The following is a 12750-nucleotide window of genomic DNA, read 5'->3' on the forward strand; positions in this document are numbered from 1 at the left end:
AAAATGGCGAACCGTGGTAGCCACGTAGTAGAACCGCGCGTGCCGTGGGAATAATAGTCACACGGTCCAAACCGCGAGGTCCCAAAAGAGGGGACCAGCCAGAGAGCGACGCGATCCGGTCACTAGGAAACCAAATAGGTAACTAGGAGTCATCCGCGAGGAAAATCCAGCGGGGCACCGTCAACGGGACCTGGTACACCCAAGGAACAGGTCGCCGTCAAAATCCGATCACCCGGACGCGAGATAAGGGGACGGTCGGCCAAGTCGGTACCCGGACGTCGGCTACGGGGACTAAGTCCGAAGTGGTGTTGGTAGAGACCGTGAAAGCAAGCCCCGGGGGTCGCCGTCAACGGCGGACATCGCGAAAGCGACCCGGACGTCTTCTTCGAGAAGTTGACCCGGGTCCCTCTAAAGGGATGTAAGAGAGAACGTGCGCACGGGTCGGCGTCGTCGAAAGTCGAAAATTAAGAGTGGTGGAAAACCACTATCCGGGGGCCGTTTCAGGGCGCCGCGCATATGGTACTACAAATGGAAATTTCTACCACGAACATCTGGCACGGTCAGGAGTTGTCAACACCTATTGTAACTGCGTAGCGGCGAACATCTGGCGCGGCCAGAAGTCGTAATCACCTATTGTTAACGCGGAGAACGGAAAAGTACCGCGAAGAGAAAGCGGCCGAGACCCCATGGTGGGGGTAGACTACCAGAGGTAGGGAGCCCGAGAGAGGAATATTCCTCGAGGCAGTCTCTCGTGGGCGCTCGTAGGTATAACACCCGTCTCGCGCGTATATCTCGGCGTGTCGTTGTAATTATCGCGATTACGTACCAAATTACGAATTTCAAGTACCACAGCGTCCGAAACAAACGGGAACGCCCGCGAAACGCGTTACTTGTCGCCGATACGAAAGGCGAATGGTTTTGACTTACCGTAAACAAAAACTTCGCACTTTGCGAGACGTGCGACCAACAACAATTGTGAACAACCATCTTCTGGAGGAAACCAAGAGGGACAAGATAAGGATAAGGACGGCCAAGTTGGCGGTGAACTTCGAAGAAAAGGCAAGACAAGGATATGGCCGGAGAAGATGAGTGGTGGAATGTATTAAGAAAAGGGAGGGAAGAGGAACATTGACAAGAGGGAGGTCGGAGAGAGAGGAATACTTAAGTAGGTGTGGCGTACAAGAGGCGGATCTGGAACAATGGAGAGAACTGGGAAGGTGTGTGGCAGAAGAGCTAAGTAGTAAAGATAGAAGGCGACAAAGGGAAGAGCAAGAGATACTAATCGAGGGGGCCAGATAAAATAAACGATACAGGAGGATCAAGGTAGCTGGGCTCCCAGAATACTTGAGGAGAAAAAGGGAGAGTGGTAGTCATAAAAGGAGGGCGAGGGCTAGATGTGGGAATGAGGAGTTAGGAAACAGGTACTGGTTGCGAGAGGAGGAAAGGAACTGTAACATATGTGGCGGGGAAGAGGGTACTCTAGAACATCTGATGGAACGATGCGCATGGAAAAGTACTAGCAGAGTAGTGTTGGACGATATAATAGGCGAGAAGGAGATAGAAGAAGGTCACAGGTGGCTTAAGGAGTGGGAGGATAAAAGGAAAGAGGAGAGTAGGAACAGAAGGGTTGCTCAAAGTCAGATAGGACAGGGGGTTAGGTTAGGTTGTAACCGGACGATACATAATCGGGCTACGAGACACGCTATTTTGTCCTATAAGTCATCGGTCGCCACTCGGTTTGACCTATTTCTACCGAGAAGGTAAGTATCTTTGCCGTGAACGACTATATGGTTAATCAATTTGTTTAAATAATTCTATTTTCAGAATCCCGCCACGGGGCCCTCATCACCATCGCCTGTCCTCGGGGCCTCGCTACCTATCGCCCTCCAAGGTCAACCAGGTACCACGATGGATGACCACCGCTTGATCAGGTAAGTACGTGTCAACTAATTCCCTAATCCTTCTTTCTTTTTAGATTCTCGCCACGGGGCCTTCATCTGCGTCGCCTCCCCTCGGATCCCCGATATCAATCACCGGCCTGGCTCAACGAGCAACCAAGATGGCTGACCACCGCTTGATCGGGTAAGTCACAGTACCGTGGTAAGTTAACTTAATTAATTCTCTTTATTTTCAGGTTTTCACTACGTGGCCCTCATCTCCGTCGCCGACCCATGGATTCCCGCTGCTAACCGCTGACCAGGATCACCGCGTCCCCAAGATGGCTGATCACCGTTCTTACGGGTAAGTATAAGGAATGTGGTAAATTAACTTAATTAATACTGCTTCTTTTCAGATTTCCGCCACGGGGCCCTCGTCTATGGCCTCCTCCGTTGCAGACCCAATGATAATCTCCGACCCGGATGGACTCCTCCGCAAGATGGCTGACCACTCCGCTTGATCAGGTAAGTAGAAGGTAAGAAATCGATAACTTCGTATATATTTTCACAAACGATTCTTCTATTTATTCAATATTGTCGTTTCCCCTCTCTTGTCCATCACTCTCCATAACACACTCCTGTCCACCCTGTCAAAGGCCCCCTTTAAATCAATAAAGAAGGCATTCACCTTCTTTCCGGCGCCATTCAGCTCCCTGTCGACCAGGTGGTTCAGGATGAAGATGTTAACCATTACACCTCTTCCCTTCCGGAAGCCAGCTTGGGTCTTCGGAAGGATCTGCTTCTCCACCACATCCTTCATCAATCTCTCCGCCAGCACCGCCGCATAGATCTTATAAGCCGTACTTAGTAGGGTAATTCCCCTGTAATTAGCGGGGATTGTTTATCCCCCTTTTTGTACAGTAGGGAGATTACACCCTCCTTCCACGAATCTGGCCAGCTTTTACCTCTCCACACCCCCTTGATCACCTCCTTCAGCTTTTCTCTCACCTGTCCCCTGCAGAACTTCCAGGCCTCACTTTTTATACCATCCGGTCCTGCCGCTTTCCCCCTCCTCAACCTCCTTATCTGTTTTTCAATTTCTTCGTCCGTGAGGTCCTCCTCGTCGTCACCCTCTCTCCTTTCCTCCCCTAGAATCCTTTCATCTGTCCCCTCTAACACACCCATGAAATGCTGCCTCCAACCCTCCATGGATATCTCTTCACTCACCTTGTCCCTGACCTTCTTTTCTTTGTTGATATATTTCTAAACTTCTGACTCCGTCCTAATTCCATTCAACTCCTCCATTTCCCTTTTACTCCACTCTTCTCTCTTCTTCTCACAGAGCTCCGCTAACTTTCTTTTCACCTGCAACACCGCTTCCTTGCTTCCACCCCCTATCTTCCATTTCTTTAGTTTTCTTTCTGCCTTTCTTTTTTTTCTGGTGCACTCTTTGTCCCACCATTTCTTGTAACCTAATTTTGTTTTTCTCCATCTGATTTTCTTCTCTACTACCGCCTCACTCACCTTACCTCTTAGTTCCTCCCATTTCTCCAGCAAACCCCCTTCAGACAGACTAATCTCCTCCGTTCTTCCAGCAAAGATTCTTGTGCTCTCCTCGTCCCAGCACTGTATTATCCTCTCTGCCTGTCTTCTTTCCTTTTTTCTCCCTTCCCCCTTCAGGCCTTCTTTCGACGTCCATACACTCACCAAAGGCATATGGTCTGATTCTATCCTGCTCTTGACCTCAAATTCCTCTAGCAAGTCCCACCCTTCTGTGTTAACTAACAAATAGTTTATAACCGACGCCCCTCTCGCTTCTACGTACGTGAATTCTCCCTCTTCATCTCCCTGTTTTGTATTATTCGCCAGACACCATCCCCCTTCCTCTATCCATTCTAACAAACACGCTCCCTCTTTGCTGACCTTTTTGTCCTTAGACCTTCTTCCTTCTACTACCCCATCTCTGTACACTTCTTCTCCAGTCCAGACGTTGAAGTTCCCTCCAATTATCATCAGTTCTTTCGGATGCTGCAGCTCTGGGCTAGCTATTTCTTCCTTAAATTCCTCAGGACCATCCTTAGCGTAGACCGTACTAATTGTTTACTTGTAACCACCTCCTCGTCCCTTCCACTTCACCAAGCCTCTCCTACCGCCGTCGACCTCCTCCATCATCATTACACCTTTTCTGTTTCCAATAATTATTCCCCCACTTCCCCTACCTCTACTCTGCTCTCTCACCGCATATTGCACGTGTCAGTCGAACTCAGGAGGTAGATTCCTTATCCAACCTTGCCCCTCATCCTCCCTTATCCAAGTCTCCACTATACCAACAAAGTCCAGCTGTCTTATAAACTCCCAAAAGTCCACCCCTTTTCCCTTAAGCCCGGCTACGTTCCAGAACCCTATTTTAATTTTGCCCCTAACCTTGTCGGGGCTCGGGCTTCTCGGATCCCGCTGTCTCTGCCGAGACTTTCCGGGCGTTCTCTTCTTTTGCTCTTCCCTCCTTACTCCGAAATTTCTCCTCCGTTTGCTTCAACAGCGAGACATGTTGTTTTCTCTCAATCTGTCTCCAACTGAACCATCTATTTACCAAAAAGACTTGTCTGAATCTGACATTGGTATGCTCCCCCCATCCTTTAACTATACTCGCGATGCCTCTCAGTCTCCATTGAATTTCCTCCTCTTCCTTGGATAACAACTCATCCATGAAAATTGGCTCCTTCCCTAACTCCTTCTTCCTTCTTAGGCTGCGTTCGGGGAGCGCGCTATCAGCGCTATTTGCTTATCCTATCCTTGTTTTACACCTGATGAGCGATAAAGATAGAACGATGCAATAGCGCTAATAGCGCGCTCCCCGAACGCAGCCTTAGTATCTCCATCTTTGCTGCCAGGTCCTTCACTTGAACACCCAGTCTCGCCTCTTCTCTTGACTTTCCTTCCCACCAAGCGTCCTCGACCAAATGGCCCAGAATAAACTTCTCCTGGAGAAACTTCTTTGCTAGCTGCAGCGGATTTCTACCGTCCCATTTCAGGCCACTGATCCTCAAACTTCTCTTTCTTTTCTGCTCCTGATTCTCCTGTTTCCAATCCATTAGCTCCTGCACTTTGGCTTCCAGAGCTGTCTCCTTTACTCCTGTCTTCGTCTTCTTTCCTCTTTTCACTATCTCACTCCAAGAGTGAGATTTTTCTTCCTTTTTACCCCCCTCCACCACCTTTATTTCCACCTCTCTAGTCTCACCATTCTCTAGTTTGAGAATCTTCTCCCATTGCAGCTTTTTCTCCTTTTCCCCCTTTGTCTCTTTCTTTTTCATCTCCTCCCTTAACTCATCTCTTTCCATCTTCATCTTCTTCTCCAGTCTCTCAATCTTATTTACCTTCTCTTTCTTCAGCTTTGCCATCTCCTCTTGTACCCCCCTAGGATTTTCTGCAGCTCTGTAATAATGCTTTCTTGTCTGATCATTCTGTCCATCCATGTTCCTTCAAATTCGAACACCGACCCCCAAGTCGGAGTCAGTCTCGTCTCGGTCACTACCATCCCCCTCTGATGCTGTCTTTCTTTTCTTTCTAACTCCTCGTGTCATGTCTACCACCCTTCCCCCCTGGCCAAGCTACTTCTCTATGTATCCCTTAGGGATACCCTTCTCCTTGTCCAACATTTCCCTGTTTGATCTCCTCCCTCTCTTACCTACCCCCTCCGCAGACAAGAATCTAAAAACCGGGGTTTCCAAACTATTCCCTTTCCCCTCCTCCATCTTACCTTCCGTTACGCTATCCCTATCTACTACATCTACATCGAGTGATTGGTCCGCCGCCTCACTCGGCTTCTCATTCGTCGCCGCGCTCGCGCCTTCGCTACTCGCCGCTTGGGGCTTGAAACATGGCCCCGCGCTATCTTCTTCCTGCGAGTCACATATATCGATGTGTATGCTCGGCACGATCCCTTCCATCTCTCTCCGCCTGTTGTCTCTCTCTCTCGCTTTAACACCTAACCTGCTCCCTTTCTCTCCGCAAATTCCGTCCCTCCACGCGTGGCACCTCCACTCTGCCCTAATCTAACCCTATCACGCGACACACACACTCTCCGCTACCCAAAGGACACACCACTGTCGAGTTTCCCACTCCTCCTTATAACAAATCGCACTTAATATTCTCGACATACAACGCACGCATGCACACTCTGTCACACCTGCCAACCAAGTCCTATTAAAATATATATATATTGTGTGTTTCATTTACCGAGTTGTCGGAAATCGATAAATCGATCTGGATAGATGTACAGATATCCGGATGTGTACATTAAAAAAAAAGCATATTTAAGAAAGGAATTGCAAAATTATTATAAAAGACCAAAATATAATTAATTAAGATGGATAAATTTAATTATTAATATACATTGCGTTATTTGGTGAATTTGAGAAAAATGCCAAGAAAGAGAAGAAAAGGAAATATGTCTAGAGTGAGTTCGGAGGGCATGCGTAAACGACAACAGCGAGAAAGTGAGAGTACGGAGGAAAGGAGTGAGAGATTAGAAAATGCTGCAGAGAGACAAACACAGCAAAGACATCGATAGCAAGAAGGTCAGAGCACGGAGGAAAGAAGGGAGAGATTAGAAAATGATGCAGAGAGACATACACAGCAAAGACAACGACAACAAGAAAGTGAGAGTACGAAGGAAAGGAGGGAGAGATTAGAAAATGATGCAGAGATACATGCACAACAAAGGATGTTAGAAACTGATGAGGCAAAGACACAACGTTTAGAAAGATATGTCCAGAGACATACTCAAAGGAGAGCCGATGAAAATGAGGAAGCAAGAAAAAAACGAGTGGAACTTGTTTCGCAAAGACGTGCACACAGGCATGCTGTGAATACGCCAAGAAAAAGAATTGAATTATTATGTTGCGCTTATTGTAAAGGAGAAGGAAATTAAAGTAAAAGTTCACAAATTAGGTCTAATGAATGTTATATGCAATTTTTGCAAATCATTAAACTTTGAATGTGAAAATGAAAATAAAGGAATATTCACATATTGTTGCCAAAAGGGAAAGATAAATTTGGAACCAATAAAATGTCCGGAATTTCTACGAAAATTATACATGGGTAAAGATGTTCAATCTAGGAATTTCTTGAAGAATTTTCGTTTATATAATAGTGCATTAGCAATGGCTTCGATGGGTGCTCCAGGAAATAGGAATCCTTTGGAAGTAGTGAACATTGCGCCTTATTGCTTGAAAATTCATGGGCAATATCATCATTTGACCTCGACGTTAATGCGTCCAGGAGAAAGGGAAGCTCCACGTTTTGCACAGCTTTATTTTATAGATACTGAAGAAGCTGTAAATCAAAGATTAAAAAAGGAAGTAAATAAAGGCTGTGATGCAAGTCTGATGAGAGAGTTGACAATTCTCATGGAGCATGACAATAGCGATGACGTTTAAGATGATGCGTCAGATAGAAATAGATTTAAATCCTCAGGGTACTCAAACACCAAATTTGATGTTGTCGTTTAGAAAAGATCCGAAACAAGATAAAAGAAGGTATAATGCCCCATGTGCAAATGAAATAGCCGTCTTTAATAATGTTGATGGTGAGCCTCCATTTGAGAGAGACATTAGGATATATAACAAAAATTCGAACGATGTTCAACAAATTTCAATTCTGGATAAAAGGTGTGACCCAATGTGTTATTCTTTATTATATCTATATGGCAACGATGGATGGCATTCTGAAATGAAATCAAATAATCCTCTATATCAAAGATATAAAATTTCTCAGACGAATTATTATGCTTACTTGCTGGCACCTAGAAAAGAATTTAGTTAATTTAAAATGGCAGGCAAGTTGAGGTGTCAATTCATACTAGATGCCTATATGAAAACTGAGGCTAACAGACTTAATCATATTAAATTAAATCAGCCAAAGAGATAAGAGCAGAACTGTATTCAGGGTTAATGGATCACCTAGATAATCGAGAACAAAATGAAGGAATTAAAGCTGGTATACCAGTAATATTACCATCATCATTTATGGGAAGTCCAAGAAATATGCAAGAAAGATATCAAGATGCAATGTCTATAGTGAGAAAGTTTGGGAAACCAGACATCTTTTTAACAGTGACATGCAATCCACAGTCTCCGTCAATTAAGGAAAACCTTGATGGTAGAATATCGTCCAGATTTAGTAGCAAAAGCCTTCAACTTGGATGTAAAAGAACTGATGAGAGATTTAATGCAAAAGGAAATTTTCGGAAAAATTATAGCCTATGTAGGCGTAATTGAGTTCCAAAAAAGAGGACTACCATATTTGCATTTACTTGCAATTTTAAATGATGAAGAAAAGCCAAGGGATGAAGAAATAATAGACAAGATGGTATGGGCTGAAATACCTGATGAAGAAAGCTATCCAGAGCTTAATGCAATGGTTTTAAGGCATATGATTTACGGACCATGTAGCGAAACATCGAGAAGATATCCTTGCATAGGGGAAGAAGAAAAATGTACAAAAGGCTATCCAAAAGAATTTAGAAACAAAACAAAAGCAAATGAGAATGGATATCCCATGTATCAAAGAAGGAATACAGGGAAAAAAATACAAGGTAAGAGGAAAAGAAATTGATAATAAATGGGTAGTGCCATATTCGCCATATTTATTAATGAAATATGATCGGCACATAAATTTGGAAATATGTTCATCAGTAAAGAGCGTTAAATATTTATACAAGTACATTCATAAAGGATTTGATTGTGCTGCCATTGAGGTGCAAGCAAGAGACGGAACGAGACTCATTAAAATAGATGAGGTAAAATCATTCATGGATGCAAGATATGTTAGTACACCAGAAGCAATGTGGAGACTGAACGGATATGAAATGTTCATGAAGTCTCATACAGTAATAAGACTGGCAGTTCATTTACCTAATCGCCAAATCATATATGTTAAAGAGGGAAATGAAGAACAAGCAGCAATAAGTGCACAGAGAAGGGACACTACCCTTACAGCATGGTTTAAATTGAATCAAGATGATGAAAGAGCGAGGCATTTATTATACACAGAGGTTGCGTCACAATATGTGTATGAAAAAAAAGAAACAAAATGGAAACTACGTCAAAAAGGAACAGAAAAGATCATTTCTAGATTATATACAGTAAGCATAAAAGAGAGAGAGATAATGAAAGATATTATTTACGACTGCTTCTCTTACATGTTAGGGGAGCTAAATGTTACGAGGATTTGAGAACTGTCAACAAAGTTCTTTATGAGACGTTCAAGGATGCGGCAAAAACAAGGAATTTGATAGAATCAGAGATCAATGGGACAAAACGCTAGAAGAAGCGAAAGAGAGCCAAATGCCTGCACAAATTAGAGAGCTATTTGCTTATATTTGCATATATGGAACACCTACAGATGTACCAACACTTTGGAATAAATATAAAGACCCCATGATTGAAGATTATGTACATAGAAATATGGATAATCTAGAAAATATAGCCATGAATTATATCGAGGAAATAATGAGAAATAATGGAACTAGCTGCGTAAACTTCAAATTGCCAAAACCAAAGCCAGTGAAAATTACTAAAATAGAATATGATTTAGATGAGGAAAAAAGTAGAGGAGAAGATTTATTGTTGACATTAAATGCAGAGCAAAAGCACGATTTAGTAATGCGAGCAATTGAAAATGAGAATGAAGTCAAAAAATTATTTTTTATAGACAGATTTGCAAGAAGTGGAAAAACATACCTGTTTAATAACATTATTAAGTGTAATCAGAGGAAGAAACGAGGTGATTTTACCATGTGCGTCAACAGGCATAGCAGCAACACTTCTAAAGGGGGGAAGAACATATCACAGTTTGTTCAAGCTAACAATACCAATAGATGAGACAACGAAACCAAATATCAGAGGAAAAACGCAGGAAGCAAGAGAATAATCTCTACGAAACTAATAATATGGGATGAAGTGAGCATGACTGTAGGACAAGCTCTAACAGCAGTCGATAAATTATTAAGAGATCTGATGAGAAATACAAAACCATTTGGAGCAAAAGTAATTCTTTTTGCAGGAGACTTCAGACAAAATTTACCTGTAGTGGTTCATGCAAATAGAACAGTTATAATTGAGTCAACTGTAAAATACAACTCAATATAGAAGAAAGTAATTCAAATTAGGCTTAAGGAAAATATGAGAACAGGGGAAGAAAGAGAATTTGCAAATTGGCTAATGGAATTAGGAGAGGGTAACTTGACGAATACAGATGGACTACAACAAGATACAATAGAAATTTCACACGAATTTTTATGTAAAGGATCACTAATTACAGATATTTTTGGAAAAAAAATAACTATGGAAAAAATAATGGAAAATCCAGATAGAGCGATCCTTTGTCCAAAAAATGAGGACACGTTTAAAATTAATGACAACATTTTAGGTTTAATGGAAGGAGAAGAAAAAGAATATCTATCAATTGACTCTATTGAGAGTGAAGAAGAACAAGAACATTTAAATTTTCCAACTGAGTTTTTAAATAGTGTGACACCAAGTGGAATGCCGTTTATCGACTAAAATTAAAAGTGAGTGCCATAATAATACTTTTAAGGAATATAGATTCAAAGAAAGGATTATGCAATGGAACAAGATTGATTGTAAGAGAACTGAAACAAAACCTGATTCATGCGGAGGTTATGACAGGGCCAGCAAGAGGAGAAATTGTCTTCTTACCAAGAATCGATTTCATACCAAGTGATATTGAACTACCATTTAAGCTTAAAAGGCGACAGTTTCCAATACGTGTCGCATTTGCAATGACAATAAATAAAGCACAAGGACAAACATTAAAAAAGGTAGGAATATCTACGAAATACAGTATTTGCACATGGACAACTCTATGTAGCATTTTCTAGAGCAACAAAAAGAGAAAGTGTAAAAATAAAAATAGAAGAAACCAACAAACAAGGACATTTAATTGAAGGAAAAAATAGATCTTTTACTAAAAATGTGGTATATCGATAAAGGGCATAGGGGGATAAGCATGTAAAAATTGCCCCCGCAAGTATGAAGTATTGGCGTCGTAAGTTAGTATCCATGTGACCTTGGGAGTGCCATGATGTGTACAGTTTTTGGTTACCGATTTTCTGGAAACCGGTTTTTCTAATTTTTCTAATTTTTCGGAAAATAATTGACCGAATCTTAAAGAATGATATATGAACAGGGGTAGAATTTTCCAGAGATTGCCACAAAATGTATAATTTTTTCGTTACCGATTTTTTGGAAACTGGTACCAAAATTTTTCCAAATTTTTGGGAATTAATTGACCGAATCTTAAAGAATTACAAGTGATCTGGATTGGTATGACCTGGAGATCGGTGACCTGGAGATCGGGTACCTAAGTCGTCTACAGACGATTCCGAGTCTCGACATCGAACTCGCGAAACTCATGTTCGACCGTTAGACGCCGTGCCGTCGTAAGCGGTGAGATCCCGACGACGGGCAGAGGCGCCGTACGGCAAACCGGGCTCGTGCGACGACCAACCCCCGCGAGGGGGACCGGCCGCCTAGTAAGTGTGTCACATTGTTTTGAGCCTTTCGACTCACGAGACTCCTAGAGATATCATTGCCACCTTTGACTAGAGAGGATACGGCCTTAGAGGCGTTCAGGCATAATCCCACGGATGGTAGCTTCGCACCACCGGCCGCTCGACCGAGTGCGTGAACCAAATGTCCGAACCTGCGGTTCCTCTCGTACTGAGCAGGATTACTATCGCAATGACTGGTCATCAGTAGGGTAAAACTAACCTGTCTCACGACGGTCTAATTTTCTCTTGACGTTATTTGATGCGGTTGTACATGACCACGCTTTTAAACAAGGAACACATAAACAAAGAAACAAGGAAGAACTAAAAAATGTAATAGAATTATAAAAATTGTTAATAATAAAGGGGTTTCCGATTTCTGTTTAAAAAAATGTACGTGATTGCTTTAATTTCCGCAAATTTTGAGATATCAAGCTGATTTTCTTTTATGGATAATTTTTCGTTACTGATTTTGGAACCGGTTTGCAAAAAATTGGTTATGAAAAATTATACCCATCGCCATCCCCAAAAAATTTGAAAAATTTTGAAACCGGTTCCAAAATTTTTTTAATTTTTTGGGGATGGCGACAATGAGTTTAATTTTTCAGTAAGGGACGTATTTTTTTTAAACCGATGCTATTGTGTATATATTGTGTATATATTTCACTCCCTAAGGATGATCCAAAAAAAGAATGTGTGATGGAGACCAATTTTTCATATGGGTTTAATTTTTCATTAATGTACCATTTTTCTTAAAAACAGTGCCCAAATTTTTCTAATTTTTCAGGAATGGCGAAGATGACTAAAATAAAATAGGAGCAATGGTAGCGATTTATAATGATGAGAAAGCAATGTGCAAGTTGCTAATTTACACACTTTTTTATATTGCGGTCATACATCATTAAAGGTTAATTAAATTTAAAAAAATATATAAATATATGTTATTTAATAATATTTTTTAGAATTATTAATAACAATATATTATTGCTTTTTTGACTTACTATGAATAAATTCTTCCATTTTTTTTAATCCGTTTATATTTTAGATGCGTTTATAATTTTCTTTTTGCTAATTGATTAGTTATAATACGCCTACATATAGGTGTATTATAAAATAAAACTTGAATCCATCCACATGTGTCGTTTTTTGTTTTATGAAAAAACCTTGGCTGGCGACGACAAAACAGTGCCGCCAGAAAATGAGACGCGGCCCGGTCGTCATGGAAATGGAGGGGATACTCACACAAAACACGAGCTACGTCCGTGTGCGCTCAACGTTTCGGTTGCCTTCGGCTGAATAAAA

This window comes from Temnothorax longispinosus, chromosome 8 (assembly GCF_030848805.1).
Source record: "Temnothorax longispinosus isolate EJ_2023e chromosome 8, Tlon_JGU_v1, whole genome shotgun sequence".
Classification (NCBI taxonomy): domain Eukaryota; kingdom Metazoa; phylum Arthropoda; class Insecta; order Hymenoptera; family Formicidae; genus Temnothorax; species Temnothorax longispinosus.